The sequence below is a fragment of the Cupressus sempervirens genome, chromosome 3, assembly GCF_028749045.1.
Source record: "Cupressus sempervirens isolate cs-2001-9-10 chromosome 3, ASM2874904v1, whole genome shotgun sequence".
Classification (NCBI taxonomy): Eukaryota; Viridiplantae; Streptophyta; class Pinopsida; order Cupressales; family Cupressaceae; genus Cupressus; species Cupressus sempervirens.
The window spans coordinates 595,543,016-595,555,824 of NC_143120.1; positions in this window are offsets into that span (position 1 = coordinate 595,543,016).

Consider the following 12,809-nt stretch of genomic DNA (forward strand, 5'->3'; position numbering starts at 1 on the left):
TCATGTTTGTAGATTGGAGAGGATGTATTGCATAAAATTGTGTAATTACATGTAATTTGATTTACATATCTTTATGACATGTAATTCAATAATTTCTCACCTAGTTGTCAAAGTTGGTTGAGTTGTTGCCACTTTTTCCTCCACTTTTTTGTCAACTCCATTGCCTATATAAAGGAGTTCCCCCTCATTGTAAAAATCATCTTTTATTGTATGCAATAAAGCTTTGCCACACTTGTGCAAACATAACTTTGATTATGTAGTATGAATTTGGGTGAAAAATGAATAAAATAAGTAATTGGATTTGAAGCTTTGACTGGAAGAAATTGTGATAGAGAAAATTAAGATCTCTAATTTTAGTTTTTGCCTATTGTCTTTGATTCATATTATTATTGTGTGTCTAATAATAGATCATATTGAGTTAAGAAGCAATTGGAGCCAAAGCTTTGACTAGTGATACATAGACTAGGAGCTTTGACTGTAGCTTGTATTACCATCTCAAATTCATGAAAAATAGTTAGAATTCCCTACTTCTCAAAGTATTTGTGCCCCAATGGTAGATTTTATTCTTATAGAATAGGTTAAACATGAATTAGATCCAAACTAGTATACTTTCAATTAGTCTTTAAGTTTGTGTTTGTTTATCAATATCATCATTTCTAGCTGCTACATAGAAGTGTAGTTAGAGATTTCATCTTTCCCATTACTCACTCTGTGGGTAAGTGGATTCTTTCCTAAAAATTAAGAGTAAATAATATTGGTAACACCCCTCACAAATCTCTCAAATTATTTTTTACCTTGAGTTAATCCAAGGAATGGTGAGAAAGGAGGGCCTTCCCTTTAATGTAGGAGGGACTTTGTCTCACACTGTGTTACTAGTCTACCTATTTTATTATTGGATTTTCACAAAACTATCAGTTGCAAAATATCCACCCAACAAATTTCAAGTTAAATCTGGTATTTTGTATATCTCTTCCATGCAGTCTATAGCTCTCATATTAAAAAATGCATTAAATTTCCCCATGATGGAGAAGTTTTCACCATTAACAATTCTCTTTGTAATCCCTGATATCCTTAAGATTGTGAAAAAATAGACTTTATTGGAGATACAAAGTAGATAATATTCTTGAGATTATCCTTCTTAAGGTTGATCCTCCTAAATTTTTCTTGCCTACCCATCTACTCATTTTCATAACATTCCTCAAACCATAGTTGTTCCCTCTTCAAAACCTATGTCAATTTAGCCCAATCCTTCAAAATTATCTCATAATACCATGCATAACCAATATGATCATAAGTGTTGCAATAACTATTAACTTAAGGAAAAGGCTCATGCTCTTTCTTCCCAAACTGCATCCTCTTCTCAACTGTTGCCTTTCTTTGACCAACCCATGACTACACCCTCATAGGATGTTGATCATAATGATAACATGCAAATGAATAAACATGATGATTCTATTTGTATATTAGATTCTATTAATCTTTACATGAAAGATACTCTTGATGATGATGTTATTGATTTTAATGCACATGTTAGTAATGATAAATATGAAAATATTGATATGGATTATGATTTTCTTAATGTGTTTTCTAAATATTTAACACTCAACCTAGTATCAAGAATAATGACTCCAACCAAAGTCCTTGCTTAAATATGGTTGTGATTCCTACTGTGTTATATGTTTTTCCATTCCAAGTTTCCCACCTTTCCCTAATGATAAAGAACAAGATGGTGGGTGTTAGTATGAATTCCATAGAGAGAGTGATGTATGCTTATGAGACAATTCTAAGGACTATTGGAGAGATTATTGAGTTCTTATGTTTTGTAGTCATGACTTAGTTTGTCATTGATGTCAACGTATATATTTTCTTATTTTATTTTTCAAAGTTGTAGAGGAATTTATTTTTGGTGAGGTTAGAAGATGCACAGTAATGTTCTACAAGATTATATTAGAATTCAAGAACATGTTCTAATGTTTTTTCTATGTTCGCAAAAATTTTCATGAATATTTGTGGAAGTTATAAAAGATTTATTGAAGACTACTCTCAAACCAAGTTATAAGAAATAGAGTAATGGTATTTGAGTTATATATTTTCAGCAAGGTTAAATCTTAATTAGCAGGCTTGGATTTGGATTGAAGAAATTTTCATGATTCTATTTTGAGATGATAGAATCTGGTTATCATTATGTAAAGACTTGTGAATGATAACGTGTGGGTTATTCCCTGGAAGCCAATTTTGGTTAATATTCATTTGGGAAGTGTAAAGTGAAATGTAATGTATTATTGTGGTCCTATACTATTACTTTTATATTGGGAAGCCTCAAAGATGACTTTATTAATTGTTTTAGGACTTGATATAAAGGAAATATTCTTTCCTTGGTTATAAGTGTCTCATTATGTAATTGTGAAAGTATGTGAGCTTTGGATGCAAATTAGATGAGATCATAGTAGTAATTTATGTTGATGATACGTTGAGGACTTCAAAGGATTTGTATTAGAAAGTTAAGTTGTTGTAGCAATCAAATCACCCCTTAAAAATTCTATCCTAAGAATTGTTTAGTGAAGACATTTCTAAAGCAATTTGGATAGTGAGTTTAGTGGACTTCCTATCAACTTCTAACAAGGTTGGAAAAGCTCCTAATAGGGTTGGAATGTCCTGACATGGATTCAAAGTCTCCTAATAGGGAATATATCTATTGATTATATTCATTTGTCTCGTAATAGGTTCACATCCTTTTGCATGGAAAAGTTATATTAGTACATCATCTTGTGGGCATCATTCCCACTATGATTTTCCCTTTAATCAAGGGTTCTAGTTAACATATCTTCTATCACTGTGCAGTATTATTATCTTGTGGTTGTTGCATCTATTTCTTACATATTTTGGATTTGATAAATTTTATATAAGTTGTTTAAGCACACAATTTATTCAACTAATTCCCACCCCCACCCCCCCTCTTAGTTGCCTTGGTGGATTTTACTCTCTAACAATTGGTATTAAAGCATCAGGTCCTTGAAGAAAATTTTTAACATGATAATGAGATCCATGGCTACATTCAGGAAAGAAAGTTAAAAATTCAATGGAGCGAACTATGATGAATGGAAGGATAGCATTAAAAATCACTTCCTATATGTGGGAATAAATTATTGGTTGGTTACAAGGGAAAGTAAGACAGTGATAAAAGAAAAGGATCTAGAATCATGTTCTTAAATGATAAAGATCTATTCATGTATAAGATGTATGCTAGAGATTGATGCCATCACCTCTTCTAAAATAAAATATATTTTGGTAAAAATATTACACCTTGCACATGAAATTTGGATTAAGTTAAAAAATCAATTTGAAGGTGATACATTTGCAAAGAGATCTAGACATGTGAATTGGAAGAATAAGTTTGATAGTGCTAAGATGATGGAAGATGAATTTGTAAGAGAATATTTTGGTAAGATATTTCATATTGTTTCAAGAATCAAGAGTTGTTATGGAATAATGATAGAAGATGAAGTAGTATGGATTATATTGAAATCTTTAACCCATATTTGTACATAAAAAGCTGAAATGGTAGAAGAAATTATTTTTGTGAAATCAAAATTTACCATAGAAACATTTCCTGGGAAGCTATAATCATTTGAACTAAAGTTAAAGAAGAATCAAGGAGTAAAGAATAGAGAATTCTTTTGGCACACATGAATGCATATCTAGACTAATGAGAAGTGTGAACACAAGTGGTGACTATGCTAGAGAGTGGGCAGATAAGAAAGAGGAAGAAAAAAGATTATTGATGAATGACTTGCATTACTTGTAAAGAGATAACCTAAAGGTTGGAAATATTTTTCTTGTTGGACTTGTAAATAACTTGGTCATTTTTCATTTCATTTTCCGAAGAGAGTGAGGAAGACAAAACCTAAGAATCCCAATAAGTCAAATATTACACATGATTATTTCTTTGTTGATGAAGATGATGAACTTGGATTTGTTTCAATTGAAGAAGAAAGTCATTAAAAAGAGGTAATAGAAGAGAAAGCATTAGTATCACATGTAGAAAATAATAAATTTGATTAGATCATAGATAGTTGCAGACACTTAAAATTGTCCTAAACACTATATTAATTGATTTAATATTTCCCTTGACACTATAATTGATTATTTATTAATTAATTAAATTTTTCATATTCTTCTACTTATTTAATTAAATAGGTTCATTTTCCTAATGTGTTTAAATTTAATTTAAATACATCTCCTCTAATGTATTAAACTTATTTAATGCATAGTACTCCATAAATCCCCTTTTAAATAAATCTAAATTTATTTAATTACCTCCACTTTATTAAATTCTTTAATCCTATGATTAAGTTAAATCTTATTTAATTTAATCCTAATCCCATCCTAAAAACCTAGTCTACACCCATCACTTTGATCCTTCTAAGTCTACCCATTAATTAATACCACTTAATTATCCTAAACACCTTTCTAAATACCTTTTTCTCCTAAGTGTTTTCTCACACATGTGTGAGAAACTCAAGATCTAATAAAGCTTCCATTTTATTAATTTATTCAAAAGTGTCTTACACTCTTACACAATTGTCCCCTTTTCCTTTCTGGCACCTAGGTGGATGTCACATAGATGCCACCTCCCCAAGGCCTCTCTCAAACCTATAAATAGAGCCCTTGTCTCAAGCATTTTACATCTCCCTAATTTGTATTTTTATCATCCTAGTTTAGAGTTAGAGCTTTCTAGAAATTTTAGTGTTTTTATGCATTGTTACTAACCTTTGGTACTTGCTAGATTTCATGTCATTTACATTGTTAACTTCGTTTTATTTCTTGCATCCATATCCATATCCTTTGAGTGCTTTCAAGCATGGTTGCTTCCATAGCCATTTCTTGAACTATTATCCGTTCATCTTAGTATAGACTCATTATCATTGCATAGCATTTATCAATTATTGGGATTCATAATTGTGTTTGGGGAGAGCACACTCAAATACCTCCAATCTAAAGCACTCCAACAAGGCCTCTTATGGATGCCCTTGTTGAGATGATTTGAGGTTGTGTGGGAACTCTTTCTTCTTAGTTGTATTAAATTGTAAAACTCAAATCTAACATTAGTTGTTTTCAATTTGTTTTGAATCATTGATATGCATAAGAAAAACTAACATTTTCTTATTTTTGCATGCTCTTGATCGGTTAGGTTTTGACACATACAATAGTGTATGTTTTCATCATATGACTAGAGATATGAACCATTTTATTGAGTTTAATAGTTATGATGACAAATTTGTTAGAGTTGGAGATAATGCACCATGTCAAATTAAAGTAAAAGGATATATTACACTTGATGGGAAAACTATCATTGAAGATGTCTATTTTTTTATGGATAGAAACATAATATTTTGAGTGTTGGACAACTTGTTGATAAGGGATATCAGTTATAATTCATAGAAAATGCTTGCATAATCAAAGATAGAGATGGTAAAGTTGTTTGGAATAGGTACAAGGATGAAAGGTAACATGTTACATTTAAATCCTAATGAGATGACATGTTTAGAATCTAAAGTGGATGAAATTTGGTTATGGCATAAAATATTTTGTTACATTAACTTTGACAATATTGTAAATACTAGTATAACACATGTAGTAAGACATTTTCCTAAGATTGTGAAACTTTATAAAATTATTTACAAGGAATGTGCGATAGAAATTAGAAGAACTATTTTCTAAGAAATACAATTACTACATCAGTCAAATTGGAAATTGTACATATAGATCTCTGTGGATCTACAAGAACAAGAGCATTTTATGGTGAAATTTATTTCATTATTTTTATTGATGAATTTACAAGAATGATCTAGCATTTCTTAGAGAAAAGTTTGAATGTTTTGAGAAATTCAAGTTATTCAAAAGTAGAGTAGAGAATGAATAAGGAATCAAGATAAAAAATTTAAGATTAGATATACGAGGTGAATTTATTTCAAATGATTTTAACATATTTTGTGAGGATATGGAATCAAGAGGAAAATTTCAACCCTTAAGACACCACAATAGAATGGTATAGTAGATTGGAGGAATAGATTAGTTAGTCAAGATGCCAAAGATATGATACTTGAAGGTAATTGATCACATGACTTTTGGAGATAATCAATGGAGACTACAATATATACAATGAATAGAGTTTAGATAAGAAAAATAATTGGTAAGAACCCTTATGAACTTTGGTTTGGACATACACCTACTATGAAATACTTTAGAATCCTTGGAAGAAAATGTTACATAAAAAGAGAAGATAATATTGGGAATTTGATGCTATAAGTGATGAAGGAATATTTCTTTGATATTCTTTGAAAAGAAAGGCTTGTAGATGTTTTAATCAGAGAATGAAAACTATTATTGAAAGTGCTAATGTGGAAGTTGATGACAAGTTCAGGATTCAAGAATGGGTACTCAATTATTGGATACAAAATACATTACAATAGTAGGTATAATTCAATTTCTATAATAATTATACAAACAGTATATAAAATGGTTTTAAAACATAAACATTATTATATTTGTGAGATGATTAAAGAAAAACTTTCAGAAAATATAAGAAGGATCAATCATGATACAATGGAGGATTTCATATTTGGATCACTAATATTACACTTATTCTTTCATATCATTGTCAAAGTCCCTAATATGAATCCATGCATGAAAGGATGATGTTCCTACAATAGCCTTGATCATAAAGCACTATAGAATGATAAATAGAGACATGAATGACAATATTCTATTAGGTTTATTCAAAGGATTTTAGAGACAAAATAAAATAAAATGTGAGGCTACCTAATAAAATTGTTGACAATATCTTGATACTTTATAATATATGGTTGAGATAGCTTTTACTAGCATGGAAGTAGTTGAACCTAGACTAGAATGGATTCAACCCATTGGTTATGAAGTAGAATATGATATAATTGAGCAGTGTACAAAAGTAATTCTTGCATGAGAAAAATATACTAATGGAGAGAGATGGGGTACTTACCAAGAGAAGTACAATCATATTAGAGATGAACTCTATAGATGTTTTGAAGAGAAAGATTAAGAATATGGTTGAAAAAATTGCAAAGAAGGAGACAATTTCTAAGGAGTATATGATCATTATTAGAAATTAAAGTGAAGATAATCATAAAGTAAAAATTGGTGTAAAATCACATAGAAGATGGTATAATATGTTATAGAAGAGGTGAAACTACTGGAGCTACCTGATGTACCAACTACAAATGTCACTAAGATTGAGGCTATGCCAATACCTCAGAGGGAAATAAGAAAATCATGAAGGATTACATCAACTATAAAATTAGAGAAAACAAGTGAGCCTCATCAACAAAGACACCTATACAAGAGACTAAAGCACAAGATCCTAGTCCAAATAAAGCCAAGGTCACCAAGCCTAAGGTAGAAAATGAACAAAATAAAAAACAAGAGATAATTTAAAACTAGTGCAAGATCAAAAGAAAGAAGATGAAATGAAAAAGTGGAAACCAAATATGAAGAAAATTATAATAGGGGTTGAAAAAGAAGGTAAAATTGATCAATTAGAAAAATCTAATTATAGGTATGAGGAATATGATCAAATTTTTTTAGAAGACTTAGTTATTACATTACTTTTTAATTTTAAAAGAAATTTGTTAGAAGTTAAGAGTAGTATACTAGATGAACTCTGAGCTAAACTTGATGTAACAACATAGTTGGCACTAGAAGAAAATCATAGGATTAGAGAGAAGATTTTGTATTATATTTGTACATTTTTTTTGTCAATTATAATCTTTGTACACCAGTGACGGTGGATGAAATGGATTTTATTTAGTAAGGCTAGAAGTTAAAATAAGAATCAAGATGAGAATAGTAAAGATAATAGAAGGTCTATATGAGGAAACTTCAGAGGAAACAAGGAAGGAAATATGATACATATTGAAATTGATTACAAAGGTGTTCCTACACTAAAACCTAAAGAAATATCAATCAAAAAGTCAAAAAAAATCCACAAGAGGAAGTAGATGATGTTAATAATTTTTTTAGCAAAATACAACAACCTGATTTGGTGTTGGAAATATTATGATAGGCTAAGTTACTAAGAGGGGAGGGGTGAATTAGTAACTAATAAAACTTAATCCATAATTAGCAATTAGTCCTTTATGGTTATTCTAATCTAATTGCATGCATGAGAAATTGAAAACATTAAAGGATTCATAACACTTTGACATACAATTTGGTGACCCAGAAACCTTCCAGATAGAAAATAAAACTAGGGTGGGGATGATACCCACAAGCTTTAGTATTTTAGTATAAAGTTGCCCTGTTAAGGCTTATAATGATCACTTATGATGATCTGATCTGTTAGGAGCAATAAGGACAACTAGGTTCACCTTGCAAAAGGATTTACAAACATACAATGAAGTATGCACTTGGTAAAGAGATTTACATAAGACTTTAAAGTCTACCTTGTGAAAGGATTTGACTGATCCACTTATTAGGATGAAGCAATAGCTAATCTCTAATCTGCAACTTGGTTTTCTGAATGAGATCCCTTTGAGTATGGTAATCACCTTGATGTGATAGATAAATCTTTGCTTCTTCTTATACTGTTGTAGCCTTTTTAATTTTCACTTCTGCTCTTCTCTTCTTATTACATTACTTCTTTCCATCTCATTCTATACATTTAATGTGTTATATATATACCAATCCAATTTACAAATTACAAAGTCGACCATAATAAAAGTTTACACAAAAACCACAAAGTTGGCCCAACTGTAGGAACTTGGGTTCTGAAGACTGGCTTGGTTAGGTTCTAATACTCAAAATCTACTATTAATGCTTGACATCATCATGCACTTGGTAGACATAGAAGCTTAGTTCATAGTGATCACTTCCAAGAAGTCTTGAACTTGGTCTACACTAGTGACTCAGTGAATACTATGAAACTTGACATAAAATTGAATCACTCAATTCACATTGCATAGCTCAATCAATGCTATCACTACAAGCTTGATATAAACTAAGTCACTTGGTTAACACTGAGTAGCTCAATTAATACTAGACTCATATCACATCAACTACAAACTTGATAAGGACTACACAACTTGGTTTGCACTGATAAACTTAACATATGTTGAGATGCTTAGTTTATACTACCAATCAACACCTTGGTAGTAACTTCTCTACACAAACTAAATACTATCCCTTGGACTCAGTAGCAACTGAAATGCTTCGTTAACATTGTTAATTGTACAATGTACTTGGTAGATACAATTTGAATAATTATATGTCACTAATAACAAACATGACTATAATGTCAACAATCTCCCCTTTGGCATTAGTGACAAAAACACTTATTAGTCAAAATTGAATTCAAAATGTTCAAGAACATCTTTTATCCATTATCTTATGTCTCCAACTCAGTAGAGTATACTATTTTTGAGATTTTTTTTAATTGGTTTTGTAAGAGATATACCTTTGAGTATTTGTACATGAATAATATTATAATACCCCCCATATAGTATACTATACATCTATTCACATCTGATATATACATGTTCTCCTCATTTTTGTACATATTTTCCCCTTTACACAATATACATTTTCTCTACAATATAATCATCTCCCCCTTTTTGACATTAATTCCAAAGATGTACATTGTATATATCATACAATAATGCCAAAATGTGACAAAAAATCTGAATGTACCTTCAAAATTAATGTCAATGTCTTGTCCCAATTCTCTTGCAACACCTTGCATATGTGCAATGCAATTTGAACTTCTGCTAATAGTTCTATCATGTGGTTTGAAATGGAGAAGTTGTTGTCATGGATGAGTGTTTTAGCATGTTCAATGTGTTTTTGCAATGCATCCATGTTGGGAGAATCATACTTTGTATATCTATCAATGTAGCTCTAATTCTTGCCTCTTCTCTCAATAATTTTGCCTGCATATCAATCAAGAATCTAATCTTAGTGTAATGGGTAGAGTTGTAGCTCAGGTCAAGTTGCAACTATTGTGAACTTGCCTCAAGATCTTCATAAATATTTGATAGTTTATCTTTTATTTCCTTAGTGAAATTTGAAATATCACAGAGTATACCAAATAGAGAAGACACATTGTTGCAAAAGGTCTCTAGTTAACCTAGAATAGTAGATAATTCTACCTGATGGATAGCAATTTGTTGAGAAATAAGTTCCAAAACTTTGTTCTCAAACTTCTTGTCAACTCTCTAGAACAATTTCTCCTATCTACTCAAATCATCATTGAATTTTTAGACTACCTCTACTAACTAGTTCAAAATTGGTTGAGAAGTATCAACTTCTATATTTAATGCCTCCACAAGAATATTCTTTGTATCTTCTATTATTTGTAATTTCTTGTTCCTTTCTTCTCTAAGACTCCATTGCTTGGATTTCTTCTAAAGAATTTCTCCAAAAACATGCATCTAATCAAGATTGAGATTTGAGATGTCCCAATTCGAAACTACAATCTGGTCATCAAGAAAAATGTCTTCTTCATTCTCTTTTCCTTTACCCAAAAATCTTGTACTTGGTTGAGACTTGGTCTCAACTATCTTTGTACTTATTAATTGCATGCTAGGAATGTAAACAATTGTAGAAATAGTAGGACTAGCTATAGATACTGCACTTATTGTCAAAATACCTGTAGTAGAAATACCTATATTTACAAAAAATAATATAAAGGGAAGTGCTAGCTACTTGGTAGATGAAGTGCTTGTCACTTCAGTCAATGAAGTACTAAGCTGGATGGGTGCAAAGATTGATTGAGTGTTTGTGCTTTCAATGTTTGTCTCAATCAATCCTGCTGAAGCATTATCCAGGATGGATGTTTTCAATGCTTTGCTTAGAGAATGAGGAAGTGAGGCTATGACTACTATAGCAATTTTTATTGGGTCAGTCTCCTTAGTATCTTGTACATCTAGTACATCTTCCTTGGTAGCTTCCCACTCGTATTCCTCTTCATCATCATCTACATTTTCATAATGAGTAACTTCTTCATTATCAATTTCCTCATATTTTTCTTTTTCATCATCACCTTCATCCTTGTCACTAACATTGACAACAAAATCACTCGGGTTGTAAAGAACATAAATATTCTTCTATGTGTTTGTAGCATTCCTTACCACATGTTCAATGTCATTCAACAATATAAGACTAGTGTTGAATCTCAAAGTAAGCTTTTCTTCATTTTTCTTTAGAGATTCCTTTATCTCCTTGTCATCTAAACTTGACATGAGTTGCCTCAAGGTCTACTCATATATGTCTAATGTAGTTTTCATGGCATTCTCTCATCTTGGCTTGATCTTCTCCATTAGATCACTTGGAATCTACTAAACAAGTTGGTTTGGAGAATACTTCCATTTACCCATTTTAGATATTAACACATCTTCTATTTGATTTTTCTCTTCTACAGTCCTAGTTTCATACTTTAATGCCTTGAAATTGTTATGCCATATCTTGATTCTAAATCTTTCATCCTTTGCTCAAATGTAGGTGGAGGCCTCTTAAAGATTACATCTCCTCCTTCTTTATCCACTTTCTTCCTAGATGATCTTCTTATAAACACAATAGTAGATGACTTAATTGTAACAGATTTCCACAATCCACCATTTATGCTTTTGGTGAGATTGTGTGTAGGTTTATTAGCATCAATGTTTCATATCATACTCAATGATCCATCATCTGGATGAGAGAGCTAAGAAAAACATGGATCATCTAGATGATGGATCATTGAGTATGATCTAAAAAGTTGATGCTGATAAACTTACACACAATCTCACCAAAAGAATAAATAAGAGTAGATGACTTGGCAAGCTTGGTAATAATTACTTACCTTTCTTCTTCAATGCTCTTCAGCCTTTTCTTTCTCTTAATCTTCAATATCATCTCCTTTGCCTTCAGTTAACAGAAGAGTGGAACTAGTTTCTAGTTTCGTAATTCTCTTCTTTCCTTTATTGATTTCCTGAGGGAGTTTGATTTCAAGTTCAATCCTAGCCTTTGCCTCATCATAAGTTCCAAAGTGTGCAGCTTTAGGGTCAATAGGCTCATTAATCAATGCCTCAATAATGTTATTGGTTTCATCTATGTTTACCTCATAGCCAAGAGGTTTTACCCATACTATCCTTGGTCTAACTACCTAAATGTATACTTTGTCACTATCAACCATGAAACAAACATCATCTTCATAATCATCAACTAGTTTCTTAGGAATCCTAAATCTATTATTCATCTTCTCTTTGAATGCATCAAAGTAGTTGTCCATAATACTTACATAGTTCTCTCCCATTTCAACTATATACTCATTAATCTAATAAAGAATAGGTACATATTTCCTCCAAACTATTTTACCTTTAGATGGAAAGAACTTTTGTACATAGAAAAATAGACAAGTCAAAAGTGAACCAAACTTACAAGGATTGTTCTTGGAAGTTCTTATACTCTCCATGTTCTTGTTGAACTAGTTCAACATCAACTCAACAAGGTCAAGTGACAGATTATTCTTGACCACTTTGTATGCTAAATCCATTGCTTCACATGACACATTGTTTAGTCTACTCAAGTTGTAAATCTTGTGAGTGATGACATGTATTCTAAACTTGAGTTGCATGTCAATAATATAGCTGACCTTCGTTCCCCTTCTATCTCACTTGGCAAGGCTTTTCTTCTCCAGTTCAACCTGACTTAGGGTTTTGATCATTTTAGCTTTTGTCAACATGGGAAGACCAGCATGTGGATCATCTTCTTAGTTATCAAAATAGACTGTTTCAACC